General features: G+C 43.7%; 1 pseudogene; it reads right to left on the reverse strand.

Annotated features, from left to right (window-relative positions):
* The window catches only part of LOC144820315 (uncharacterized), a 64,799-nt pseudogene extending 48,596 nt beyond the window's left edge, over window positions 1-16,203 (reverse strand).
* Window positions 16,204-27,852: the final 11,649 nt, after the last annotated feature.

The following is a 27,852-nucleotide window of genomic DNA, read 5'->3' on the forward strand; positions in this document are numbered from 1 at the left end:
AGCGGAACAACTTACCAACCTTATTATTGACTCGTTTCACTGAATGGTTCAGTGCTGACACCGAAAGGCCCCCCCGCCATACCTTCCTTGGAATCATGTGGGACCAGGCAATCGTGCACCCCGGGACTCTTTTAGCCAACCAGCTAACAGCCGACAAAATGTGTTCCAATAACACCCGTCTCCCTAGTGTCACCAAGTCGTTGCCCCCCAGGTGTACTATGACTACAGATGGCGGTGACCTATGCCGCCCTAACAAACACTCAAAAAATGACTCGAATTGGTCAAAACAGAGCCCGCCCTTCCCATGGAAGGCCACTCTGCCCCCGTATTCCCCAAGTGCGTGAATCGCGTCACCTGCCCTGAATACGTCCCCGGCACGCCTCACGTATGAGTGGCCCACGACCCATACCATCCTCTCTCCAGTCGGTGGTCCTTGACCGCTGGCCTCGCCATGGTGGGTCGACTTCAAAATCCGGCCCCGCGTGACAGGCTCGCGAAACTGCAAGAAAACAAAAGACAAGAAGCGTAAGTGCATGTCAATTGATCTCTACAACATGTGCAATCGCACATACCTTTTGAAGCAATTCGAGGACCAACGGCCCAACTGTTTCACTTCCTCCACACTCTGACCCCTGGCTGTAGCCTCAGTAGCAGCCCCTATCCGAAAGGAGTGGGTCCCAAAATCGCACGGGTCCATGCCCGCGGCAGCGATTGATAGTGCCAGCACCCTCTGAAACTGAAATCTCGTCAGTGGGGTGCCATCCCTGTGCCGAAGCAAACTCCCCCCCCATGCAGCTGACCGTAGCGCCAAATAGTCTTCTACGCACTTCAACGGGCAGATGGGGGACCCTCGTGCGCGCTGCACGATCACACTATTTCCCATAGCTCCCTGGTCAGTCTTGGACCTGGCTATCGAGATCACCATTGAATCACCCCTTATTTGGACGTGATCCCTGCACAAGCCTCCCTCCAGATCTTTCTTGTTCCTTGCGACCAGTTCGCTCACCCGCATAGCCCCATGGAATGCCACTGCGAAAGCTGCCCGGAACAAGACCCTTTCAAAATGGGAGGAACACATCTCGTCCAGCTTTGCTAAAAGCAGAGACAGCCTGTCTAAGCCAATCGGGCGCCTTGTGTCTTGCTCGCGACCCTCAAGGCGCTGCCAGCCGCGAAGGGCTCTCTTAACCAAACACGAATCCGTCGGGTTTTTTATGCCATGCACCTGAGCCATGAATGAAATAGCTGCCCTATGCCTATAGGCCGTTGCCGCTGATCGGCCCTCCCTGTGCAGCGCTACCAGGAACCCCAGGAAGGATTCCTCCTGACCCCAGTTCTAACTCCCTGTGGGACCCAAAAACGTGCAATAGGAACGAAACGCTCCTTCGTATGCCTTCCTTGTCCTGGGGGCTAAGCTTGCTGCCACGAGGTCCTGTAATCCTGGGCACCGATGAGCCATAGTGCTTCGGGGAATGGGGCTGCCTCTAGGTCCGCTGTGGGTAGATAACCCTTGAATGCCTGCATATGTGAACGAGAGAGTGCGTCAGCCGCATGATTCAGTACACCTGGCACATGTTTCGCCCTGAACTGTACATTCAATCTCATGCAAAGTAGTACAATTTCCTTCAACACTCTCAAGATCCATCTGCAGCGTGCTGCCTGTTGGTTAATACAGTCGACAACAGTCATATTATCAGACCAAAACACCACTGAGCGGTCCCTGAAGTCGCCAGGCCATGCCATCAGAGCGACCCAAATGGGGAATAACTCCAAGAACCCAATGTTACCTGTGAGACCGTTGGAGTGCCACCACGCCGGCCATGTTTGCGCCGACCATCGGTTACCTAAGATGGCGCCAAATCCCTTGCTCCCCGCTGCGTCAGTCCATAGACCTAGTTCATCTGAAGACACTGGTGGAGAGTTCCACATGACTCGACCGTTGAAGTCCGCCAGGAATGCCAACCAAATGCGCATGTCCTGGCGTACCTCAGCCGACAGTCTCGTACGGTGGTGACCCTCTTTGAGACCAACCATAGCTTGTGCGATAGAGCGCGAGAAGGGGCGGGCCATAGGCATCCCCCTCAAAGCAAAATTAAGCTGACCCACTATTTGCTGTAGCTGGTGCAGGGTCACTTTCTCCTTGCCAAGGCATTCTGTCAAGTAAGCCCTAAACTTGGTCACCTTTGCCATCGGTAAACGGAAGCACCCCTCCACAGAATCGAGCTCAATTCCCAGAAACTCCAGTGAAGTAGATGGCCCCACCGTCTTACCTGGTGCCAACGGGACTCCAAACTCTCTCATGAGGATGCAGAAGTCGTACAGCGCCTGCGCACAGTTCGTACTGCCGGCTGTCCCCAAGAACAGGAAGTCATCCAGATAATGCATAACATGCCTATGCCCTGTAGCCTTGGTGAATGCCCATTCTAAAAAACAGCTAAACATTTCAAAATAAGCACAAGAAATGGAGCAACCCATAGGCATGCATTTATCCATGTAATAACTTCCCTGAAATGCAAAACCTAGCAAGCGCTGATCCTGTGGGTGCACCGGAAGCAACCGGAACGCCGATTCGATATCTGTTTTCGCCATCAGCGCCCCTGGGCCTAGGTGGTTTAACATGGTCACGGCATCGTCAAACGATGCATACCGTACTGTACAAACATCCGGGTCAATGGCATCATTCACCGAGAAACCCCTCGGAGCAGAGAGGTTATGTATGTGTCTAAACTCCCCTGGGTCCTTTTTCGGGACAACCCCCAACGGGGAACAGATGAACTCCGCCACCGGCGGGTGATGAAAAGGCCCTGCTACACGCCCCAAACTGACTTCTTTTGCTATTTTCGTCTCTGCCACCCCTGGGTTGTGCAGTACCGATAACTGGTTTCTACAAAAAGGAGTCCCCCGAAAATCCCCCGCCGGGATGTGGAAGCCATGTAAGAATCCCTTCCTCAACACCCCAGCGGAGACATAATCAGGGTATTTGCTTAACCAAGGAGTCATAGCCATGAGATCAACGGGTGTAGGCAATCGGTTACAACGGTCCACCTTACTCCTGCTTAGACCCTCCTTTTCCTCCCGTCCCGCTATTCTTAGATCTACATGAACTTTCCGGGTGTGAGGAATTCCCACAGCCGGCACACACATTCTTAAACCTACATGTTCCCTGCGGTCTGTTACAGTTGCCTCGATTGAAGCCCCAACAGACCCCCCTTTTTCCGCCATTCCCGCCGGTCTTCGGCTGGTAGTCCCCACCGGTGCCCGCTCGAAAGGGCACCGTGGGCTTTTGGCGGACAACTCCTGACCCGCTCCCGCCTGGCGAGGACGTACCTGCCGCCCCTGGCAGGAGCTGCTTGTGCCATGACACTGAGTCCAGACAATCCCAAGTCAACGTGCCATCATATTCCTTAGCTTTACGGAATTTCATGTCATAACCTTTCCATTCCTCCCCATCATACATTGAATAAAAATCCATAATGCGATTCTGATAGCAAGTCAACTCAGTCATTACCTCGGGTTTACGTTCCCCCATAACTGCAGTAAATATAGAGAAGGCCTTAACCCAGTTTGTAACTGTCTCATCCACCCTAAACTCCGCCATCTTGGCCCGCCAGACGCTAGGGTGCCACAAATCCTTCTGCGTTTTCGCATACTCCATCTCGCGATGGTCAGTTAATAAAGAAAACATGTTGACATACTTGTCCCCCCATATCAACTCTTTTGTGGCCATGGGAATGTGCTGTGCAACCTTTTCCCGCCTCGAGGGTATTGAGCCCTCCTCTGCCATTGGCAATGCGAGCTTACCCGGGTCGGCCATTGCTCCCGCCGTCTTCTCCTGACCAACTGCTGGTCCTACCGGCGCCACCTGTGGGGAAACAAAAGGAACACTCGCCTTTGCAACATCTCTCGACTGCCACAACTGCTTGATTAATATTCTAGCCTCTTCGGCCGTATCTCCCGGGGCCACTGTGCCCCCCGCTTTTTTCCTCAGCCATGCTGCCAACTGGGTGGCCAATTCCGGAGGCATTTCATCATCCTCGGCAGGAGTTATCACCACCGGAATCGGCTGGCCTAAATCAGGGTTTCGTGCCGGGTTGTCTGCTGGCACGAAGGGGGTGACTGGGGGTACCTCTGGAACCGGGACTTCCCCCGAAACCGCCCTCTGCTTAACCCGTTTCCCTCTATCCCCGGGGACGACTCCGGGCAAGGCCGGGCCTATTACCTTTTTCGGATGGCCCGGGTCGCTCAGTGCGGCCAATTGCTTCTTTACCTCCGCCAAACCTCTACCGATCGATTGGACTTGTCCGAGTTTTCGGTCCATGCAAGCCATCCGGTTCGACAATAGACGTAACACCTTATCCGTCTCTGAACCCTTTCCTGCTTTCTTGCCGGCCATGGTTTTGAGTATTCCGCCTTTGGTCGATCTACGAGGTCCTGAAATCTACGAACTCCGGCTAACTGAAAGAGAAAAGACAAGATTACAAGTTCTCAAAAATGGCTGCTTGTTCCGTCGAGGGCTCACGAGCAACGAGTGCGTGCAGCCTTCTGAGCCGAGGAACAAGAGGTCGCTTCTTCGGATTCCCGCTCTATTTATTCTTCTGCGGGAGGGCGTGTACCCTCCTCCTGTACGCCTCCGGGGCGTGGTCTTCTGTGGAGGTGTCTAGGACAACCCCTCCTGGGCGGGAGAAGGCGCGCCCCGGCTACGCCACTTCGGGCATACCAGCCGGGCCACGCCCCCCGCCCAAAATTGGTTTCCCGGGGGGTTCGGGGCACCCAACTATATTTTCGGGGGGACCAAGTGGTCGCCCCTTTTCCAAACTCTGCTAACTTCACATGTAGAGCAATGTTTATCGCCCACGCCTAGATATTACGCAGAAAACATTTCATAGGCAGACGTTCCTGACAAAACCACATCACAGTTTTCCCAAATGAAATGTTTTTTTTATCCTGATTAATGGATCCTCACATTTGTTCATGTGAGTAGTAAATTCCAAATTTGAGCAACAAAGAAAGTCATTGGCTAGAATTAGGTGATCAGACAAATTTCATTAGGGTCACATGTCAGATTAAATTTAGAAGTGAGGAGTATTTCAGTGAGAAGGAGTAAATTACCATTAGGAAAGTTAGTCTTCTTTCAAAGTACACAAGTGGATAAGATAAACAACTGCAATAATAAAAAGTACTGTGCTGGGTGACAAAGAAGAATTCATGATGTTCAACACAGGACTGTAAAAAAAACTGGCCAGGAGGCACTCACAAATGTCCAACTGACAGTTCCTCAACAGAAACTGATGAAGTCCACATCTTCCTCCCATGATGCATGTTCTGCCTCCCCTGCAATTGGTGGTGTTTAAATGGGAGGCAGACACATACACATCAGAGGGATGGTGTGGCTCCCATGTTCTCACCAGCATTTGTGAGTGCCAGTAATGCAGCATGGTAATCTCTGCTAAGGGTCTGATGGTTTGCCAACAAAGCAATGGTGCTGCTATTGAGGGCACCCATTGATGTCATGGCAGAGTCAATCTTGCGCTCCAGGGACTGCATGGTATTATATATAGACCCCAGCTACTTGACAACTTTACTGGTGTCAGATATAGAAGGCTGTTGTTGCTCACTCTGCCTCATGACACCAGCGATGTCAGCTAGGAACTCCTCAATCCCTTGAAGCCAAGGGAAGGCGTCTGATGGCCTTTGTCAAACCCTTATTAGGGCTAAGACACCTACTGACTCATTCAATGGTGCCCATCCCCGACCACACCTCATCAGCCATACTCTGCTGGACTCCTACCACTCACCATTGAAATACAACTTGGGGGTTCTCAGAGTTAAGCATGGGCGGATTTTGCGAATTGGCAATCCGCGAACTTGCGTATTTACGGATTCGCAATCCGCAAAATCCGCGAACTCTCACGAATTTGCGGATATTTTTTGTGTTCGCAAGGATTTCTGCGAGTTCGCGAGGGTTCTGTACCAGTTCGCAATTGCGAACTTACTTGTTGGCTCGCAACGGCCACGACTATGTTGTTTCTACATCTGGTTCATCATCACAGGTTCACAGCACCCTCTGTTTCACCACTGCCACCCTCTGGTACACCCATGCCACCCTCTGGTACATCCCTGCCACCCTCTGGTTGGTTTATCACTGTAGATTATGGGGGTGAAAAAAAGCAAGCACACCTGCCCTGCTTCAACTGACATGAATTAATTTGGGGTTGATTAATGTGTCACTGAATTTAAACTTTCAGTCTGGCTGGCACCTGCTTCCTTATCTGTAATTTGCTTTCTGTTGCAGTGCAATTTTTTTCACAGGACCTTTGTGGCCTATAGCTGCAAGTAGGCAACTGAACTCTGAAGGGGCCCCTCAGGAAGCACTACAGGGAATGGTTACTACTGATAAGATTGAACTTTTGCACCTGCTGAGTGCTTTCAGTTTTGTCTGTAATTGCTTTCTGTTGCAGTGTAATTTTTTTAACAGGACCTTTGTTGTATACTTGTAGCTATTCTCTGAGCCTGCTTTGAAGGTCAGAGCAGGGTCATAGAATAGTTGCAAGTAGGCAAATGAACTCTGAAGGGGCCCCTCAGGAAGCACTACAGGGAATGGTTACTAATGATAAGATTGAACTTCTGCTGAGTGCTTTCAGTTTTGCAAAAATCCAAATATCCAGCAGCATCCACAAAAAGTAATCCTTCCAGGTCAAGATCCAAATCAAAGTGACCAGCACATGAAGAAAGCACTGGGAGGAGCCTGGTGGACAGGAACAGGAAGTTGGAGACTGTGGGGCACTTCCTTCCTCCCACCCCCACCCCCCAAAATGGACTCCGTGCAAAGAAAAAGTGCAGGCAAATGTCAACCTGAGGAGTTATTCTGATAAAAATCATAATTTTCAAGGTTTATGCTGCCTGCTCCTGGATTTCTTGTGCGAAATTGCAAATTTTGCAATCTCGCAATTGCGAGATTGTCGCTGCCCGCCGCATCTACGTGTTCGCAAGTGTTTACTCCCGCGAAATTGTATAGTATTCCAGTTGGCAAGTGCGACCAAGCAAAAAATCCGCTTTGCACGGATTTTACGAATTTTCGGCAAGTTCGCGAGAGTTCACAGATTGCGTATTTACCGAAAATCCGCAAAATCCGCGAGCGGAATGGATTTTACGCCCATGCTTACTCAGAGTCCTCAGCTGTGATAACAAATCTGGATGGGAGATATCCATTGGGTGATGGTTACTCTGGAGACCTCGCAAAGTCATCTTTCCTTGCCAAGGTCGGAGGAGAATTTTTCAAAGAGTTTAGGAATTGTTAGAAGGTTTCTTCATCCATGGTGGAGGATGGTATCACAAATAGGTTGGGCATCATGAACAGGCTCATCTACAGGAGGTGTTGTTGGTCCCTCCGGTAAGAGAGATAGGAATAAATTACAAATCAGCCATGATAGAATTTGACATAAGTTATTACTGCAATAGTCGTTTTCTATTACACAGGGATATATGGAACATATATTTCTACAAGTTAATAAGGCCATGCTACAGTATTGTTGCTTTTCACATGGCTATACCTGAAGGTCGTTCACACAGCCACAATTTTGACATGAGTACCTGTTTGTGTAATGCTGCACAAAGCAATTCAGCCGGGAAGCTTGCTGCTTGAAAGAGTGGGTGCAGGAACTGAACACATATTACATATTGTTATGGATTTCTACTTTCTGCCTATACTGATGAAAGATTTGCCTCTTAACACCAATGTTGAGACCATTAGACTGCCGCAAGGGGGCCTGCATTTGCTCTGGCCGTCAATTTTTCTCCCCAGCATTAACCAAGATAGGTCATACTTTTTTATCTCTCATACAATCCTGCACTCAGCCTTTCCTATAGCATAACACACCATTGTGCCTTGTTGTACTGTCTTGCATGCAGTTTCTGCAATATTGTGGCCTGGGGGTCATGTTCGACACATAACCACATAATTCTGCACAGCAGGCAACCTTTCTGCCCTGCAGGAAAGGGAGTAGGCATGTATATGCTCTTACTTACATTTGTCAAAGTTCTCCTTTAGTTTCCTAGTACTCACACAGTTATCTCTAGACTCCACAACAGTAGCCACTGAGAATTGTCTCTGATTGTCACCATTGGATGTATGCAACAGCTGAAGCTCACTTAATTTCCTCAGAACCCAAAGTTTTCACATGAAGAGTCCCACAAATCTCCTCACTCATGCCCACACTTTTGAACTTGTATATTGTATTGTAATTGCATTTATAAAGCGTTTACTACCCCATATGAAGCGTCAAAGTGCTTTTTGGGTGAGTTACACGCTTCTCCGGAACCCATAAATGTTACTGAAATGTGTGGAGGCAGTAAAGTTTTTGTAATCCAAGTAACGGAGTTGTTTAAAGCTTGATGGATGTTTTTTTGAGTTTCAGATCAAGTAACAGCGGGAAGCACGCATTTCAGCATAACAGCAGCCTGCAATGCCATGAACTTGACCACACGTTTTGATAATTCAAAATGTGCATGCACTAAATCTTTGGTACTAAAGTTGAATAGGCAGCTGAGGCTGGGCAGGGTATACAAAATTGTGGCGGGGGAGGCTTGGAAGTTGGAGTGATGCATAAAATGCTTGTATCAGTGATTCTTGAGAATTGTAGTCATGCAGGTTGTTGTTGCCGCCTGCATGACGAGATTGCCTGAAGTTGAAGGTTGGAGTCAGGTTTATGTTTTTGAAACAGGTGCAATAGTTTGATGGTATTCCACACTAGTGTGCGAGAGAAGTAGACACGTTTTGGAGGCAGAACAGAAAGCAGTTTTCTGAAGGTACGACCGACTTTTGAATGGGATAGGTTTATGAAGATGAGTCATCATGCAACAATAGTCACTGATAACATCAAGGTAGGGGAAATAAGGAAGGGCGAATAAAGTTTTACCAGACACAATGTGTTTTGCGCATAGTTGCCCGTTTAGAGGGAACATGTCAGTTAGGCAGCTAAGCACGCTGTTGATGGTTTGTTTTACTGTTTGATTTATTCAAAGTGGTCTGAACATATAAACTAATATCAATTTTTTAACATTTTCAGTGAACCCCTGAAGAAGGGCAACAAACAGCCCGAAATGCACTGGGTTAATAAGATCCACTATCAAGAAGGTTGGATGTATATACCATGGTCTAGAAAAAAGCTTAGCAGAAGAAACGTTTTTATACATACACTGCCCCATATGTGACAAGAACTAAATTTAGTGAAAATCAACTGACTAATGGGAAAATATAAAATGTAAACATGGATTAAATCATGGAGTACTTTGGTGAATATATAATAGAGTAAGCTGTGCGTCCGGTTGGAGTGGAATGTTGCTCCAGTTTTCTTCATGAGATGATAATATAGCCATAAACAATGGTAGCAGCATGTCTGGGCTTTTAGAAGCCAGGATTGGTCTATCTCATGCACAAATTAAGTTCAGCAATCGTGATGACTCTGTCAATAATGTTACTACCAGATTTAGAATCTACAGCTCTCCACCTGCCCAGTTGCCACATGGTCCAGCAGAAAAGAGGAAACAACAAGTTGGGAAGGGTGTGGCTGCTAAGCGGAAACAACCGGGCAAATAACAAAGTCCGAACTGCCATCTTTTGACCTAGCTTGGTAGTTCGGACTGGACTGTTCCCATGAGGCACAGGGTCAGAGCTGATTTGCATATAGCCAGTGTCTAACCCAGGGTGGTGTGGAGTGCAAAAAAACGATGGCTTTAGGCCCAGATCCTTGTACTGGGGTGAATGTATGACATTGTTCTACATTCTGTCCATCAACTGTGTTTTTTGCAATCTTTTGACCTAGTGCCAGCTCACCCAGACAAATGTTCCCCCGCCCCTGGATTTTTCTAGCTATACTGGTTTGTGCGCAAATGTTTGTTGCATACTAGAGGAGAAATTAAAACTATTAATCTGAGCGCCTAAACTGTAATAAGACCCTCCTATCCAGCTTACTTAATATTATAACTGTGGATAGTAATGGAAGTAGGTCTCTCCCATCAGAGCAAACCATTTCCAGTCATTCTGGGGCTTTTACCATACAGGATAAGGCTTCAAGATCCTCTGCGAACAATGTGGTTACCCATGATCCCACTCTAAACAGGAATATCAGACCCAAGGAAGCTCCCAGACCAAAGGATATAATACCTCAGCTGGAACATGGACATTAAACTCTAATTTAATCACAAGATGTGCTGAAGGGCCTGTTGTTTCTCCCAGCCAAGATATATTGAGCCCGCCACCGGCAGCTGTCCATATGTTTTAATTTTAGCTGGCATCCCTCCTCTTAGATCAGGCCAACAGGAGGCATAGGTCCAGCTTCATAACTGATCTGTACACCGGTTGTGCAAATTCAAACATAGTAATGTACAGGATCTATATGATATCATATTGGTGAGAAGAGGGGGCCGGGTAGGCAGCTCAAGAAAAAACATTGATGGGGATTACATTGTGATAAATATTTGGAGTCCCTTCTTTGTAAGGAACATACCGAGAGGTATTGAACACACCTATACCAATGCTTCTTGTATTGTTGCATTGCCACTAGATTATTTTTATAAACCTGCTCCTATTTTGCCACAAATACATGGTGTACCTATCCAGGCACCTCGTCTTGTTTGTACAAATAGGTTTTCCCCATTGCAGGGTCTTGAAGATGTTGAATGACTACACGAGGGATCATCTAGATTGAGGGATTCCATTTTGTCGCAGTTTTGTTCTCAAACAATCAATTTGGTTATTGCCATCGAAAGCATAGAATCTCCTCACAAAAAATACTTAGTAGCAGGGCTCCGTGCAAAGGTCAGTATACCTGATTGGGTTTCTTTTATTAAAGACTTTGATGTAGTTGTTTTCCAAGAGAACTGAAACACTCTACCCTTTGCTGTCAAGGGTTATAAATGCCTTAGTGTTCCCGCCACTCCCTCACATCAATGGGCAAGCATCGGGTGGTTTAGCCATTTAGGTAAGCATAGCCAATGGGGGGGGGGGACTGTTAATATTATGGAAACATCAAATTGTAAGTTTCAAGTACTGAGGAGCCATCTGAACCTAAACTTGGAGAACTTTTATAACAACAACTTTACCATCATCTCGAACGCTAAATTTCCAGCATTGTTTAATTATATCTCCATGCTTTTAGAAGGTATTTCCACCAAAGGGGACCCAGCGTATTTGTGTTTAGCTGGGGATTTTAATTTTAGGCTGTCTTCTAAACCCAACGCACTAAATGCTGAAATGGGGAAACATCCTTTACAACGCAACTTTTACCACACAGTGCCTTTACGACGCAACTTTTACAACGCAAACCATTACAACACATTGCGCTGGGGGGCGCTCTAGGATAGGGAATACGTTTAATTTACTGTCCAACACCTTCCCTAGTGTCCACGGGGACTGGAGTTGGAATAGTAAATTAAACTATTCACTATCCAGCACCCCAAAGCGCTATGTGTTGTAAAGGTATGCGATGTAAAAACCGCGTTGTAAAGGCAAGCGATGTAAAAGTATGCGTTGTAACGTCATACATCCCTGAAATGTGTTCTCCTGTTTTTACTGACCACAGGAGTCAGGACCCAGCTTCCTTTCTCACTCCCCTTGATTTAGTAAATGTGATGTATACAGTAGGCATAAAGGATACTGATGTGCCCTCCTTTTGGGACAGAGGTAGTTGATCAACAATTGACTATATCTTTCTTACCTGTAATCGGGTAGACATACTTTTCCCCCTCTAGTTTTAGTGACCATAGCCCCATTGAGATAGCGTTCCTTGCTTCCCTGTCAGAGGGTTACAGGATAGATAGGTGGGCTACCAATTTCCACAGATAACTTGAGATTGGTGTGGAGACTGGGTGAACCATCTCAATTTCCTAGGATGATAATTAAGGGTAACATAGAGCTGGTCTCTGAGTCTTTACTGGAGGAAGACAACAACCGTCAGGTCATTGAGGCTTTCTCTGACCTTTATCTAAGTATTAGGAAAGCCCTTTGAAAGGCTATTTGTCTTATTACCAATTCACCTAGATGGTTTAATCATGCTTCCTCAGTGGCCAACCCTGCCCACGGATCAATTAATGGTGCCCTCCTCAAGGAAGGAGTATAAAGTAGCCACATCAACAAGGTGGAGAGAGGTAATAATGCAGCAATGGGACTCGCTTGTGCAGGTGTCCCTAATGAAAGATAGTAAATTCTTTTGGTCAACTATCTTGGAGATAAGATCACTGTCACCAATAACTTGTCATGTTGCAAGTAAAACCCATTTTCTCATGTCAAAGCACTAACAGTTCCAGAGTTCCTCTTCCTCTTTTTGTCATGAGGAAGGCCCATTTTGAAAAAATGTATGCTCCGATGTATCATTCGAAGTAGATAGTTCTAAATTGCTCGGCTTTCAGACATCCTTAATTGAAGTGGAAGACACTGTAAACCAAAGTGTCAGTAGCAGGGCAATGTGTCCATATAGTGTCCCAATTGATTTGTTAACATGCAACACTGACTTTTGGGTTCCACTATTAAAAAATGTTTTAGCGATTTAGCCCATCCTTCAGTGCTTGTCACCTGGTCAAAATCTATTATAATTCCTCTAATTAAAAAAGGGGATCGGTCCCTTCCTGGATGTTATATGCCCATAAAATTATTTGATTTTAATTCTAAAATTCTTGGGAGGGTAATTTATAACTGAGTCAGGGATTGAGCCTATGCAGAGTCCATTTTATATCCCGGTCAGTACAGGTTAAGGAATCAAATCGGGAAGGTTGAGCAATGTTTAAATCTTAATCTGGTCATGGGCAAATTTACTATAGCCAAGCAAACTCCCCTTTATTTGGTATTCATGGACCTGTCCTCAGCTTGGACTGTGTCAGTACACCAAAATCATGGCAAATGCTTATATTACGTGGTCTGGACGAAGCACTTGTGCACTCTGTTTTGCATTTTTGCACAATAACATGAAAGCTAGGATTAAAATTAGCATGCAGAGTGAGGTCTCCTGAGAAATAGATATTCGTTGTGGTATGCGTCAGGAGTGCGTTAGCCCCTCTTTTGTTAATTATATATTTTGACAAGATCCATCCCTTTTTAACAAAAATTACTTCTCATGTACTGCAAATTAAATGCAAACTGTTACAAACACTCCTGTATGCAGACAACGCAGTGCTTATGGCATGTACGCCAAAGGCTCTGTGTCTGTTGGTGCTTGCCTTTGAGGACTGTATTGCCACATTAGATTTACACACATACTTTTCAAAATCACACATTATGCCATTATGCCCAAAGAGTAAACAGCTATCTAATTGTCCTGTTGGCGCCAATTTTTGAGCAGCACTTGCACTTTTTCCTATATATGGTCATCTTTTCTGCCACAGGATCATGGACCCCAAATATCACACAGAGTAGGATAATGCTGTCTAGGGCAATCGGTTCCCTATGCAGTCTTCTGCAACCAATGGATGGGGGGTTCTCTTGCCCCTTTGTTACAGATGTATATGTCACAGTGTATTCCCAGTGCAAAGTATGGCACTGAAGTGTGGGGCATTTCGCTATGTTAGGCTATTCAGATCGAAGAGAACCGATTTTGCAGGAAACTCCGCTCAGTCCCTATATCTATCTTATTTGCCACAAAGGGCTCGAAATGCCTAACATAGTTGATCTCAGCAAAGTCCAGCCCCTTTCCTTTTGGCTCAACATTTGGAAAATTGAGGAGGATTCTCTGTCAGGAGAAATTATATTTAATTGGCTCTCTTGCGAAAGAGGCCTTCAAATCCCTTGACTGGTTTACGTTAAATCTGAATATTGTAAAATGTGTCTACAACAAGCTTTAGGGCCCCAGCAACGTGCAACAATCGAAACAAAAAGCATGTTCAACACGCACTGCTCAACTCTGAGCATTTACAGAGGATTAGGGAAGCTGAAGGGGAAAATTATATTTCCTCCTACCTCAGTCAGTTTCCCTCAGATTGACACACTAACTATCTGATGTGCAAGGGGATCTTGGGAACGCTCCCTACTTTTCCGTTTTAGAACTGACACTAACATATTTAGTATGCTTCCCTTTGGGTTTTAAGAGGAATCTTGATGCCAGTACCTCTCCTTGTGACAAACAGTCAGGTCAATCAATGCTGCACTTTATTTTCTTTTGTAGATTTTATGAAAGATATACAAGACACTTTTCAATCGCATTAAAAAAAACTATCAGTTCAGTTCAGAATACTTTATTCGACAAGAGCAAAAAAAGTTTGTATACAAACAACTTCATTAATGAGCAAATAAACATAGACACAATAAAATACAAATTAGTAAAAAATACCTCATATTTGCTACGGATCTTAAAAGCAGTAAAAAGGTAGATTAAAACTCCATATATAATGTCTATAGTTCCTAGGGAAAGCAAATAGTCCATCGCTAAATCATGAACTCTTATCCCCAATGCTAATAATAATGGACAGATAAACTGTCTCCTCTGAGGAGTATAACATTTACAAAATAAAATAAAGTGCTTAGTGCTTTGACATGAGGAACTGTCACAAGGACAGACAGGGAGTGAGGAAAACCATAAGCCTGGGTAGGGGAAAAAGCAGCCAAGAAATGTATGTTTTTTTGGCAGAGCCTGGTTAGCAAACATTTTGCCTTTCATTCAAATCTATTTGCAAATAAAGGGCAAGTTGTCTTTGTAGCTGAGAAGAAGGTACCGAGTGTCCACTGCTATTACACAGTGCACTTGGCCACTCAAGGCTTTGATAGAAAAGGGATTCGATTGTAGCAGATGATACATTTCTCAAGGTATAAGGATTTTTTATAATATTCTGAGACCCCTATCTTTGCAAAACTAGTTTTAATACACCTTAACCAAGGTATATCTAAGCTGTAATCCAGTTTCATACTGAATTCTTCCAAATTCTTGCCCAAAGCAACAAAGGCTGCAGTGTAATATAATCTTTTAAAAGGCACAGGCCAACTTCCTCATGACAAAAAGAGGCAGAGGAACTCTGGGGCACTCAAAGAAGTCTCCTTATGAACGTGTTTTCTGCTATTTGAAGTGAGTTGCAGTTTACGCATCCCCAGACACCAGGCCGAAAAGTTACTACTGAAATGCTTTTGCTTTTATAAACATATAAAATGTCTTTGATTGGCGTATTGCTTATTCTTTTGTCAAAACTAAAGATGGCATCAAATCGACTTTTGAGTTGCATGGCTCTGAAATCTAATAAGCATTTCCAATTAAAATCCACATCAAATGGAACTCCCAGATAAGTAGAATTAGGGACTTACTTGGTTTCCTCATACCCAAGTAAAAACGTTCTTGTCTTAGACTTTTTTGGTCCAATTTCAGTATGAATGATTTAGAGCGATTAGCCTTTAATCCCAACTCATCCATAAAAGTATTAAAAGAATCAAGCAATATTTGTAAGCTGTTAGCTGTCCTGGCTTCAGGACAGCGTCGTCCGCATATAGTAGTACCGGGATTTGGCAGAAGTTAGCCTTCCGTGTGTCCTGCCCCACCTTACAACATTTTTCTCCTAGTCCATTAATATATAATAAGAAAAGAAATGGGGCCAGGACACACCCCTGTCTCACCCCATATCAGAGGGGAATTCTTCTGTAAGATCTCCCTTACAAATATAGCAAACTGAGGCTGATGTATATTCATGGTGCCTACCGAGCAAGGTAATAATTGCTCCAACGATCCCTAACTTTGCCATTATGGACCATAATTTACAACGGTCCTCTGTATCAAAGGCACATATTAAATCCATAAAGGCTAAGTGTACACAACACTTTTGTGCCTTTCATTATTTTTAAACAATTAGTGCCGCATTCAGTGTCTCCTCCACGGTTCCAAGTGCTGACTGAAATCCAAACTGATAGATCAAGAGCGCTTGAGATTCGAGTGTTCATAGTTCTAGTTTGGCCAAAATAACCCTACCAAAGATTTTAACTGAGCCATCTAGCAGGGAGTTTGAGTGGTAACAGTGGGGTTGACTTTTAGCCCCTTTTCAAAAATCGGGACTGTTATGGGTTTCTGACATGTCTTAACTAAAGGTCCCACTATAGCAGCTTTAAGAACGTTGGGTACTAACGGGGCCCAAAAACCTGATACAAATCAACTGAGATTTTATCTGGTCCTGGGGCTTTATCTGGACGGCTATTCTATATTGCAGGAATACATCACTTACTTCAATTGAGTTACCGAGGGCCATGGCTGATCTTATATCGAAAGGAGTTTTTGGGGCAGGAACGGTGTTTACTCTCTAAGGGTTATGAGAAAATAATTTCGAAAAATGTTCTTCCCGGTCTTTAGCTAATACTATAGTATCTAGTTCGGGTATTTCATCTCCAAGCATTGAGGTAGAATTTACAACCTGCCAGAAAGCATGTGAGTCTTTTAGTGCAGAGGCAGGTTTTAGATCTTCCCAGGCCTTGTACTTCAAATTAAACTTTCTTTTCCTAATTACCTCTTTATAGCCTTTCCTAGCTTTTGATATTTCATCCTTATTCCTCTGGATCTTTTTCAAAGCACAACTTAGTGTCCTGTGAGCTTCTGAGCAGGCACTATTACACTATCTTGGGGTGTCAGATGTTCTGTTGCCACATTTAGTTAGTTTATCTGCTATGATCCCGGTAAGGGTTGTGAAAGCCAATAAAGCGTCCTCTGGGGTGGCAGAATCTGAGAGGGCTATCTCAATTTGTGCCCGATTATTAGGCATAAAATCTTTGAGGAAGGCCACTTTGTTAATTTTCTCTAATTTAATATTCACATCCTTATTTTTATTATATACAGCTATGTGTTGTAATTTATTGTCCCTCTTATTTATTATACAGGGCTAGATTTAAAGGTAATATAATAGGAATGTGGTCGATTATACAGCTGACCATTACCACACAACCTTTAAGAAACTGTGCTAGATATTCACTGAATAAAATAAAATCAATAGTTGAGTTAGATGTAGCACCTATATATGTTGGGATCTGAGGTAGAGTGGCCGTGCCTAAATCTTGGGTAAATATTAGGTTCTTAACACAGACAACTCTATTCGGTGTGTCCCCACATGGTGTATTTTTAAAATGCAACAGGGGCTGGTCCCTCTCATTACATATGCCACATGATGCCTGAACTCTAGGGTCACCATTTCCTATATTAAAGTCCCCAGTCAAGATTATTTGAAGATCCTTTGAATGATTAGATTGGGCTTCAGATATTACATCCTCAAAGTCATCCATAATCTTAGTTACGGTTTGATCAAATACATTATAATAATAATTAATTAGAAAGAAATCATACAAAGTTCTCTAACCGTAATTTCTGTCAAAGTCACTGATATAAAAATAACCAGGCCTCCATTAGCTCGGCCTTTTCGTGACGGAATTGCTGGGACACAATAAGAGACAGATCCATCTATATGAGGTAAGTCTATTAGCCGTGTCTCTTGACAACAAATAATTGTATGTTGCTCTACCAGCATTTTCCAGTCCAGGTTATAAATCTTGGAGCGAAGACCCTCAATGTTCCTTGAGATCATACTAAAGCCCTCCTCCCAAGTGATTCCTGGATTAAACACAGAGTGAGGTGGCAAAGACAGTATTACACAGTGTTCTTTTCTGATTTTATTCTCTGAGCACAGTTGCTGTCAGTCTTGCTATTCCAGGGTAGACAGAACCACACATCTAATTGACTGGGGAAGTTCATTTTGGGATCCTAAAAAGGCAGTTTCATCTGTTTTGGGACTTAGCTGTGATGGCATGTTTGAATGTTCTATCATTGCACAGACTGGTAGAAATATCCTAGGAGTTGTGCTCTAACACCCTCTGTAAAAGAGAACTTTTTTAGGGAGACAGTATACAAGAGTTTTAACCAGGTTTGGATTCCCAAAGTTTACAATATTACAATCACCAGGGGATAACTTTGGGGCTAGACCCACCCAGTTGACTCTTCTTGTGGAAATACTTTCACTGTAAAGGTCACTTGACCAGTTAGAGTTTATCTTCAGCCTGTACGATACTTTATTCACTAAATATGCATGAGATTCATACTGTGCATGCCGGAGCAAGGGAACATTTTCCAGTACTATTATATAGGGTGTGCATGTTGATACAATATGGGGTCATATATCCTTTGAATTTGGTTGAATGACATTATCACATACATGGGTCAACCTACGATCAATGTCTCATGCTTCTCGGGCCACTCGGTTAACCAAAGGCTGCACAGGTGGCAATGGAGTTTCGGAATTTGTGGCTTGCATTGGCCTAAATTCTTCTCTTTGTCGAGTAATATATTCTTTATTTGAAGGCCCAGTATTTGCTCTTTGGATTCCTTGTGAGTTCCCCTGCTCCTCCAGGACATCTACTCTACTTATAAACCTTTCCTGAACCAATATTACTTTCTTGATCTTTCCCTTTAAGAGGGTTAATTTTCAACTGTCCCAGAACATAGTTTAACTATGGAATGTAGTTGTTCACCCGGTTGATCAAAACGGGCTGAGTAATTCATGCCAGGCTTCTTTGTGTCAAAGTCTCCCTTGGGTGTTCTTCTGGTGCGTTTTTTTCCCTGGATGTTTCCTTTTATTTGACCCTTGTACAGGCAGAGGTGGGTAATTAGGTTTAGGGCTGATCTGCATCAGATTTTCATATTTATTCAGGTCTTGTCTACTTTTCTTACATGGGGGACTGTCCAGCCAAGATATAACCTCAAGTACAGATTGTGATTGCATATCTGAAACCACACAGAGATTCGGAATCAGGCAAGGAGTGTGCTCAGGAATTTCTCCAAGGGGTAATGGTTCCACACTCTTTAGAAACTTGGACGTAGTCTGACTAATAGAACATTTCTGTGTAGATTCATGATGATTGACCAGTGTGGTAGAACCAGACATTTTAATTGCGGAGTCCATTCTTGACTCAACCCTATCATTCTCGCTTTCAATGGCACCCATAACAGAAGTCAAATAGCTTTTAATTGAATTAGATTGGACCTCACCCTTTCCCTTTGGGTCTAGGTGAATTCCCTTTCTCTTACCCATCTTAGGGTCACAGGAAATTTACCTTTTAGAAACATTGCTGAGTCTGGGAGCACTTCTTCACAGATGATCAACCCAAGTAGAATTGCAGGGATGCAAAAATAAAAAAACCAAGAGACTAGGCCCAGCCACCTCTGGACGCTGACGGGTGCAGACCGGCACGCCCTTTGTGCTGCAGGAGACTGGTGTCAGTCTTGAAGGGAGCAAGGCCCCTCCCACTTGTTGGTACACAGGTGCAAGCGGGGGGGCTGGGTCCCCCATGGAAGAAGGAGTAGATTGAACCTTGGGCGCATTAGCTTACCGGTTCATTTGTCCCCAGCAGAGGGCCCTACTGCATCAGCAAGATCCGTTTAACTGATTACTGCAGCATTGAGGACCTTGGAGTACGTCTGACCCTCTACCAGGCCGGCACCACCTCCTTTACATTCCCTGGGCCTCGATGTTGGTCCGACCCCCCACACTGATCACTGTTTCAGGTCTTTGGGGTCTTCCAGGGTCTTCCGAAGTCACGTATTCTGTCCATAAATACGCTGCCAGGCCTCCGAAGCCCCCTCCAACAAAAAAACTCTCAGCCGGCATTAGGTGGATTCCAGCCTCGAGTCTCTGCCTTCCACCGCAGCTCCGATACACTACAGATTTCGACCAAGGAGCCAGGCGATGCAGCAGAGGTGTGGCACTGTTGGGCCTGAGACTAAATAGGCAGCCCAAGGTCAGTGGAGGACTTTGGGGGCCCAAGGTAGGTAGAACAACTCAAAGGCTCCCCCTTGGCGGCAAACTCCCCGGACTGCCCGAGGAAGAGAGACGTCAATAAAACGTTTAAAATAAGCATCCTAATAATAAACAGTGTAGGGTAGCTTTTGAATTATTATTACAAATGTTTGATGATGAAGTTATTTTGCGCATTTGCTCCTTTTTAAGATCGGCTGTACGTGCCCGTAGTACCATATGTGTCAATTAATCAATCGGGGGATTGTAAGCACACTATTCACCTGTGAGGGTCTTGCGGGGTACGCCTCTCTGTTCAGCTGAAGAGCCAGGTCTTGAGGGTCATCCTGAAGGTGCTCAGGGAGGGGACGCATCTGATGTCTGCCAGTAGCTTGTTCCAGGTCTTGGCTGTGATGTGGGAGAACAATCTCCCACCTGATCTGGCTCTGTGGATCCGTGGTGTTTCAGCCAGTATGAGGTTGGATGATCACAGGTTTCTTTTGGGAACGTGGAAGTTTATTCTGTTGTTTAGGTGTTTGGGTCCATTGTTGTGCAGGCACTTGTAGGCGTGGGTGAGGATTTTGAAGGTCACTCTCTTCACCATGGGGAGCCAGTAGAGTCGCCGCAGGTGTTGGTTGATGTGTTTGTGAAGGGGGATGCCGTGGATGAGTCTGGCAGCGGTGTTGTGTACCGTTTGAAGTTTGTGGAGTAGGGACTTGTTGATGCCAGCATAGAGTGCGTTGCCATAATCAAGTTTGTTGGTGATGAGTGTGTGGGTGACTGTTTTCCTCAATCTGGGGGGATCCATTTGAACGTCTTTCAGAGAATGTGGAGGGTGTTGATGCAGCTAGAGGTGACGACATTGACCTGCCGGTTCATGGTGAACAATGAGTTGAGTATGATGCAGAGGTTCTTGGCGTGGTCTGCAGGGGTGGGTGGGCTTCAGAGGGTGGTAGGCCACCAGGTGATGTCCCTTGCTGATGGGGTGGTTTTACGGGCGAGGACTTCTGTTTTCTCGGCATTGAGTTTTAGGCAGCTGTTGGCCATCCAGACTGCCACTTCTTGCATTCTTCTCTGGACATTGAGTTTAGCGGTGGTGGGGTCTTTTGATGAGGGAGAGGATGAGCTGGGTGTGGTCGGCATAGGATACAATGTTGATGCCGTGTTGTCGGACGATGTCTGCAAGGAGAGCCATGTAGACGCTGTAGGGGGTAGGGCTTAGAGATGACCCCTGTGGTACTCCACAGGTGATGTCAGTGGGGGCAGAGAGGAAGGGAGGTAGTCTGATCCTTTGGCTTCTTCCAGTGAGGAACAAGCGGATCAATCAAGGGCAGTTCCTTGTATGCCAGCCTCACTTAGTCTGGTGATTAGTGTGCGATGAGAGATGGTGTCAAAGGCTGCAGACAGGTAGAGGATGATGAGGGTTGCGGAGTGGCCCTGGTCCAGGAGGATGCGGATGTCATCTGTGGTAATGAGTAGGGTAGTCTCAGTGCTGTGGTTAGCTCGGAATCTATATTGGGATGGGTTGAGGATGGCGTGTTCTTCGATGAATCATGTGTATAATCATGCTGCTATTATTGTCATATTTTATTTGTGTTAATTGCTGTTATTTCATATTTTTAGCTTTTCACTGTGTTTATTACATGTTTTATTGTTTTTTTTAGTGTATGTTACTTTCATGGGTTCTTTTGCATCTGAATAAAGTTTGAATTGAATTGAATTTTAAGTTGTTTGAATATATATATATCAATATATACATTTACTGAAAAAACCATAGATTTCAGGGACGTTATAAATAGTTGGACATTTCACTCGTACAAAACCATAGAAATTCCGCCGTTATATGCACTGCTGATGATGTCACATATTACATCATTCATGACATGGTCAGTGACATCACTGTTGACATCTCAAAAGACATCTCAAATGACATCACTGATGACATCATCCAGTGACTGTGTGTTTCTTTAAAGTTTAAATATGTATTATATATATATATGCCAAGGTTTATTGAAGAATGATTGGGTGTATACGTGTCTGGGTGGAGGATTTAGTAGGTGCGTGACTGACTGTTTAACTGAGTGATTACATGTGTCTTTCTGAATGCAAGGGTCAGTGAATAAACTGTGTGAATGTCTGCATCAGTCTGTTTGTTGTCGAATAAGCTGCTGCATGGGATGGTGAGTGGCTACATGAGCGTCTATATGGGTTAACAATTGGTTTTGTGAGTATTTGTATGGGTGCCTGAGTGTGTGTGTGGGTAGGTGGAAGGTGTGTGGCTCTGTGCATAGATGTTTGAGTGGTTGATTCACTGGGTGTATGGGTTCAAGAGTGCATGTGGAAACAGCTGTATGGGTGGGTGAGTGTGTATATGGGTGTGTTGGTGAGTGAAAGGATGTCTCAGTGGTACATGTCTAAGTAACTACATATGTAAAAGGCAGTTTATGTGAGAGTTGGAGTATATAAATGAGTATACGAGAGAGTCAGTGATTGTGAGAGTGGCTGTATGGATAAGTGTGGTCTTGTATCAGTGATTGTATAAGAGAGTAAGTATGCATTTGTTTCTGTTTGAATAGTGATGTTGTGTGTGTATTACTGTATTGGTGAGTAAATGGAAGTGTGATTGATTCTTTGCATGACTGACTAGGTATGTGAGTAACTCTGTATGAGTGGTGGTGTGTGAGTGTCTGGATAGGTGTATGAGTGCATGTGATAGTGTTGTATTGATGAGTGACTGCATATATGAGTGATTGTACGGGAGAATGAGTTGTGTGTGTAGACCTTAGGAATCAGTGAGTGCGAATGTAGTTACTGGCATTGCTGTGTCAATGGGTTAGAAAATGATGGTCTGCATTTTAGAGTGGGTGTATCAAAGGTTATATTAGGGTGTGAGGAGGTGCATCAGATTTTCAAGTGGATGATGTCATCACTGATGTCATCTGGGATGTCATCAGTGATGTCATCAGTGATGTCACTGACCATGTCATGAATGATGTAATATGTGACATCATCAGCAGCGCATTGCAGGGGCGCAAGTTATAGTTAGCTCAACTAACTATAACAGCCAAATTTCTCTGGTTTTGTACGATTTACATGTCCAACTAACTATAACGTCCCTGAAGCCTTTGGTTTTTTGCTATGGCAGGGCAGGAGGCGTGCTCCGACCCTGCCATAGCAAACAGCAGGTGTCAACCCTGGGGGGTGGCGGTCTCCAGGGTCATCAAGGAGGGGGGCTGTGTGGCTATTAAAAACAAATTATTTTTGTGGCACTGTGGGTCCTTGTGGGACTCCCAGAGCAGGCCTAGGGGGTCAGGGTGTTTCAATCCTGTCCCCTTTTCTTTATGTTTCACTTTCTTTCACTGTTTTCTAGTTACTTGGTTCTACCAAGTCACAAGATGGCTGCCAACACTTCCTTGTTTGGCGTGTTTGCAGCCAATCAGAGCGAAGCTCGTGCCCGGGAGCGTTCGCGAATCCTCCATGGTGCTCAGATATAAAACATTTTTCTTTCTTTAATTTCTCAGCAATTACTGAATGGATTTACACCGTTTAACAAGAACGACTCTTTCTGACCCAAGGGCTACCTTTTTCCAAATTTGGTGTAATTCTGTTCAGGAGTTCGGTCAGTAGCTTTGTCTAAAGTTTCCAATGGAAATGAACATGGGAAAAATGCATTTTCTGACCCCCTTTTTTCTAGGCCCCTGCTTGACAAATCACCCTTTCAGGACAGGAGCTGACCAGAGCGGGCCTCTTGTTTTGAAAATTTCGCAAAGATTCATCATACAACGCCAAAGTTATTGGGAAAACCATAAACGCTTTATGAATAGAAGCGAGGTCCTAACTATAACTACTTACTGGCGACCGCCAGTAGGTAATGTATCTATCTATATATATATATATATATTTACTGAAAAAACCATAGGTTTCAGGACTGATATAGTTAGGAATTAGCATTTAAAAAACCTTTGAAATTTACTGAAACAACCATAGGTTTCAGGTCTGATATAGTTAGGAATTTTCATTTAAAAAACCTTAGAAAGTCACTGAAAAAACCATTTGTTGTACTAACAATATCTCATCCGCCCGCAGTCCACTGCTGATGATGTCACATATTAAATCATTCATGACATGGTCAGTGACATCACTGATTACATCTCAAATGACATCACTGATGACATCACTGATGATGATGACATTATCCGGTGAATGTGGTTTGCCTCGTTATTTAAATATGTATTATATATATAGCAATTTGCATTGAAGAATGAGTGGATACATATAAATATAAATATCTGGATGGAAGATTTAGTAGCAGTGTGATTCACTGTTTACTTGACTATTTTATAGTGTTTCACTAAATATATTGGATAGTGACTAAACTGTGTGAATATCTGTATCACTTTGTCAGTTGTGTAAACTGCTTCTCCAGTTGGTTACTAGCTATGTGAAAGTCTATATTAGTTATTTATTAGTTAACTGAGTATTTGTATAGGAGACTGAATGTGTGTGTGGTTCGGGGGGGTGTGTGACTGGCCAAAGATGTGTGAATAGTAGATTCAGTAGGTATATGAAGTTAAAACTACATGTTATAACAGTTGTTTGGGTGAGTGAATATCTTTATGGGTGTAGTGATGAGCAATATATATTTCTCAATGGTACATGTCCAACAAACTAGAAAAATAAAAGGCAGTGTATGTGTCCGTTGTTATATATAAATAAGTATACATAAGACTCAGTGATTGTATGAGTCACTGTATGGATAACTGTATACTTGTAATAGTGATTTTATAACACACTAAGTATAAGTTACTATCTATATGAATAGATGAAGTGGTGTTTGTATACGTGGGTAGCTAAGTAAATGTAAGTATGATCCATTGTTTGCATAAGTGAGTAGGATGACTTCATAAGTGAATAGGATGTGTGCTGGTGTGTAATGTCGATATAGGTGTATAAGTATATTTGATAGTGTTCTATTGATCATTGACAGCATGTATGAGTGAATCTAGATGTGTGTATAGATCTAGGAATCACTGAGAGGTTTTTTAGAAACTTGTATTGGTGTGTCAATGGTTTCAAATATGGTACTCTGTATTTTACAGTGAGTGATGAAAGGGTATACTAGTATCTGATTGACACGTGGATGATGTCATCAGTGATGTCATCAGTGATGTCATTTGAGATGTCATCAGTGATGTCACTGACCATGTCATGAATGATGTAATATGTGACATCATCAGCAGTGGATTGCTGGCGCGCAAGATATAGTTAGTATAACTAACTATATTGGAGGAATTTGAATGGTTTTGTGCGAGTGAAAAGTCCACCTAACTATAACACCCCTAAAACATATGCTTTCTTTCAGTGAACTTCTAAGGTTTTTTAAATGATAATTCCTAACTATGGGGCCGATTAGGATGGTGGACAGACTTTGTCCATCCGCCATCCCATCGTAAGAAGGGACCGTTCCCCACAGGGGCAGAGGTCCCGTGCGGCGAATTAGGATGCACCAGCCACAGTGGCGTGTGCATCCCCCATTTTTAACATTGCGGCGGGCGGTGCTGAAAGCACCGTCCGCCGCAATGCTAAAAATGCATGTTGTGCGTTTCAAAGCACAACATGACAGGCACCGCGCGGTGCCTGCCATGTTGTGCTTTGAAACGCAGGGGCGTACCATAGGTACCCCCATGTGCACCCCCCAACCCCCCTTCAACCTGGGGGCCAACAATGGGCCCTCAAAGCAAAGAACGTATGCCTTTCCACGGCGGCAAAGGCATAAGACCACCGGCATCGTAATAGGGTTGGCGGTGTCACGCAGACACCGCCACCATATTTAGGCACTTTTTTCCGCCGGTCGCGAAGGCAACCAGCGGAAAAGCGGCGGACGGTCTTGCCATCCGCCGCGGACTCCCCCGCCATTCTAATGTGACAGGGGATCATTTATGTCAGCATGGCGGACGGCGGGGGCAATCCGTCCACCATCCTAATCGGCCCCTATATCAGGCCTGAAACCTATGGTTTTTTCAGTGAATTTCAAAAGTTTTTTAAATGCTAATTCCTAACTATATCAGGCCTGAAACCTACGTTTTTTTCAGTGAATTTCAAAAGTTTTTTAAATGCTAATTCCTAACTATATCAGGCCTGAAACCTATGGTTTTTTCAGTGAATTTCAAAGGTTTTTTAAATGCTAATTCCTAACTACAACATGTCTGAAACGTATGTTTTATTCAGTGAATGTCAAAGGTTTTGTAAATGACAATTTTTAAATGTATTATTTGTTATATTTATTTTTTTGATACTGATTTACTTCATTTTTTAAGCTATTTATTTTTAGATATTTTATTTTTTAAATTACATTATACATTACATTATACATTACATTACAAAATATACTTTCTCAGAATTAATTACTTTAGTTTATATACCTTGCAAATAGGCAGTAGACTTTTACGTACAATGGTTACAGTTGTAGCAATGGGCAACACAATTTCAAACACAATGCAACATTGAGCTCAATGTGAATTTCTAGTTAAATGCAATTAGTTACTTTATGGATTGCTCTTCTAACCACAGGACTGGATCCTAGATTCAGTCCTTGGACATCTCCTGTAAACAGTTGAGTAAAAGCATTTTGGTTACAGTAGTGATTTTTAAGGAATATTATTGTATTTGAACCCCTTGCATGCTGATGACGGCCCCCATCCGTCATGCACTACAGTGCTCATGTGCTGATGACGGCTGGGGGCCGTCATAAACCCATCCACTCGCGATTTTGCAGCACAGGGGGAAAATCGCTGCAGCATGGAAGGGGTTAAAAGTTAACACTTAGAAATGGTTTCACATAGATTCACCAATGTTATTCTATGGCAGTTATCCCACCGCTGCCACCAATATGTTAGTATTATCAGGCAGGAAATTCACTTAGCAGGTAAGTAGTGTTATCGTCACTTTTTCTTACTCAGTGGTGGATCCTGGATCCAGCACTGGTGCATCTCCTGTAAACAGTTGAAAAAATGCATGGTCCCCCTCCCATCATCTGCAAAGCCCCAGGAGGTGGTGGTCCCCGGGGCTGGGGGGTCTGTCACAGACCCCCGAATTTAAATATTTAATGCCCCGGGAAGGTGGCGGTCCTTGGGGTGTGTGGGGGGGCTTGAGTCCCCCCATACAGGGTACAATTATTTGTATTAAAAAGCCCTGGGGGATGGTGGTCTCCATTAATGGTGCTGACTATTTCATGATTATATTCATGTTGTTCATGTAAAAACTTTATTTACAATTTTCACAACCACAATGGTTAAAACACCATTCCAAGATGTCTGCCAAAATCATCTGAATTTAGAGACAGAGTAGTCCTATTTCTATGTAAATGAATTGCACTATATGTATTTTCATTGCACAAACGTTTCTCTGACCCGTGACCAAGGTTCTCCGGCACTGAAACGTGCCGGGCGTTTACTTGCTGCATGTTTGATTAATTAAATTCACGCTTCAAAAACTATATCGTGGCTCAAGTGGATTTTTGTGTTTGTAACACGGAGAATATCTCTGGATCGTATGTGGAGGGTCGCGACCTCACCTCGAGCCCGCCGCCATCAAGTGGCTAGGAGACCCGCGACTCTGTGTTTGTATATATATATATATATAAAAATATATTTTATAGAAACACATAGTCACTGGATGATGTAATCAGTGATGTCATCAGTGATGTCATTTGAGATGTTATCAGTGATTTCACTGACCATGTCATGAATGATGTAATATGTGACATCAGCAGTGCATCGCGGGGGCACGAGTTATAGTTAGCTCAACTAACTATAACAGCGGAATTTCTATCGTTTTGTATGAGTGAAATGTCCAACTAACTATAACGTCCCTGAAACCTATGTTTTTTTCTGTGAATATATATATATATATATATATTTATATATATATATATATATATATATATATATATATATATATATATATATATATATATATATATATATATATATATATATATATATATATATATATATATATATATATATATATATATATATATATATATATTACCTACTGGCCAGTAGGTATATATAGTTAGGATTGTTTTCCATAGGGAAATCGCAACATTCTATTGGGAATAACTTT

The sequence above is a fragment of the Lissotriton helveticus genome, chromosome 2_1 (assembly GCF_964261635.1).
Source record: "Lissotriton helveticus chromosome 2_1, aLisHel1.1, whole genome shotgun sequence".
NCBI classification, from domain to species: domain Eukaryota; kingdom Metazoa; phylum Chordata; class Amphibia; order Caudata; family Salamandridae; genus Lissotriton; species Lissotriton helveticus.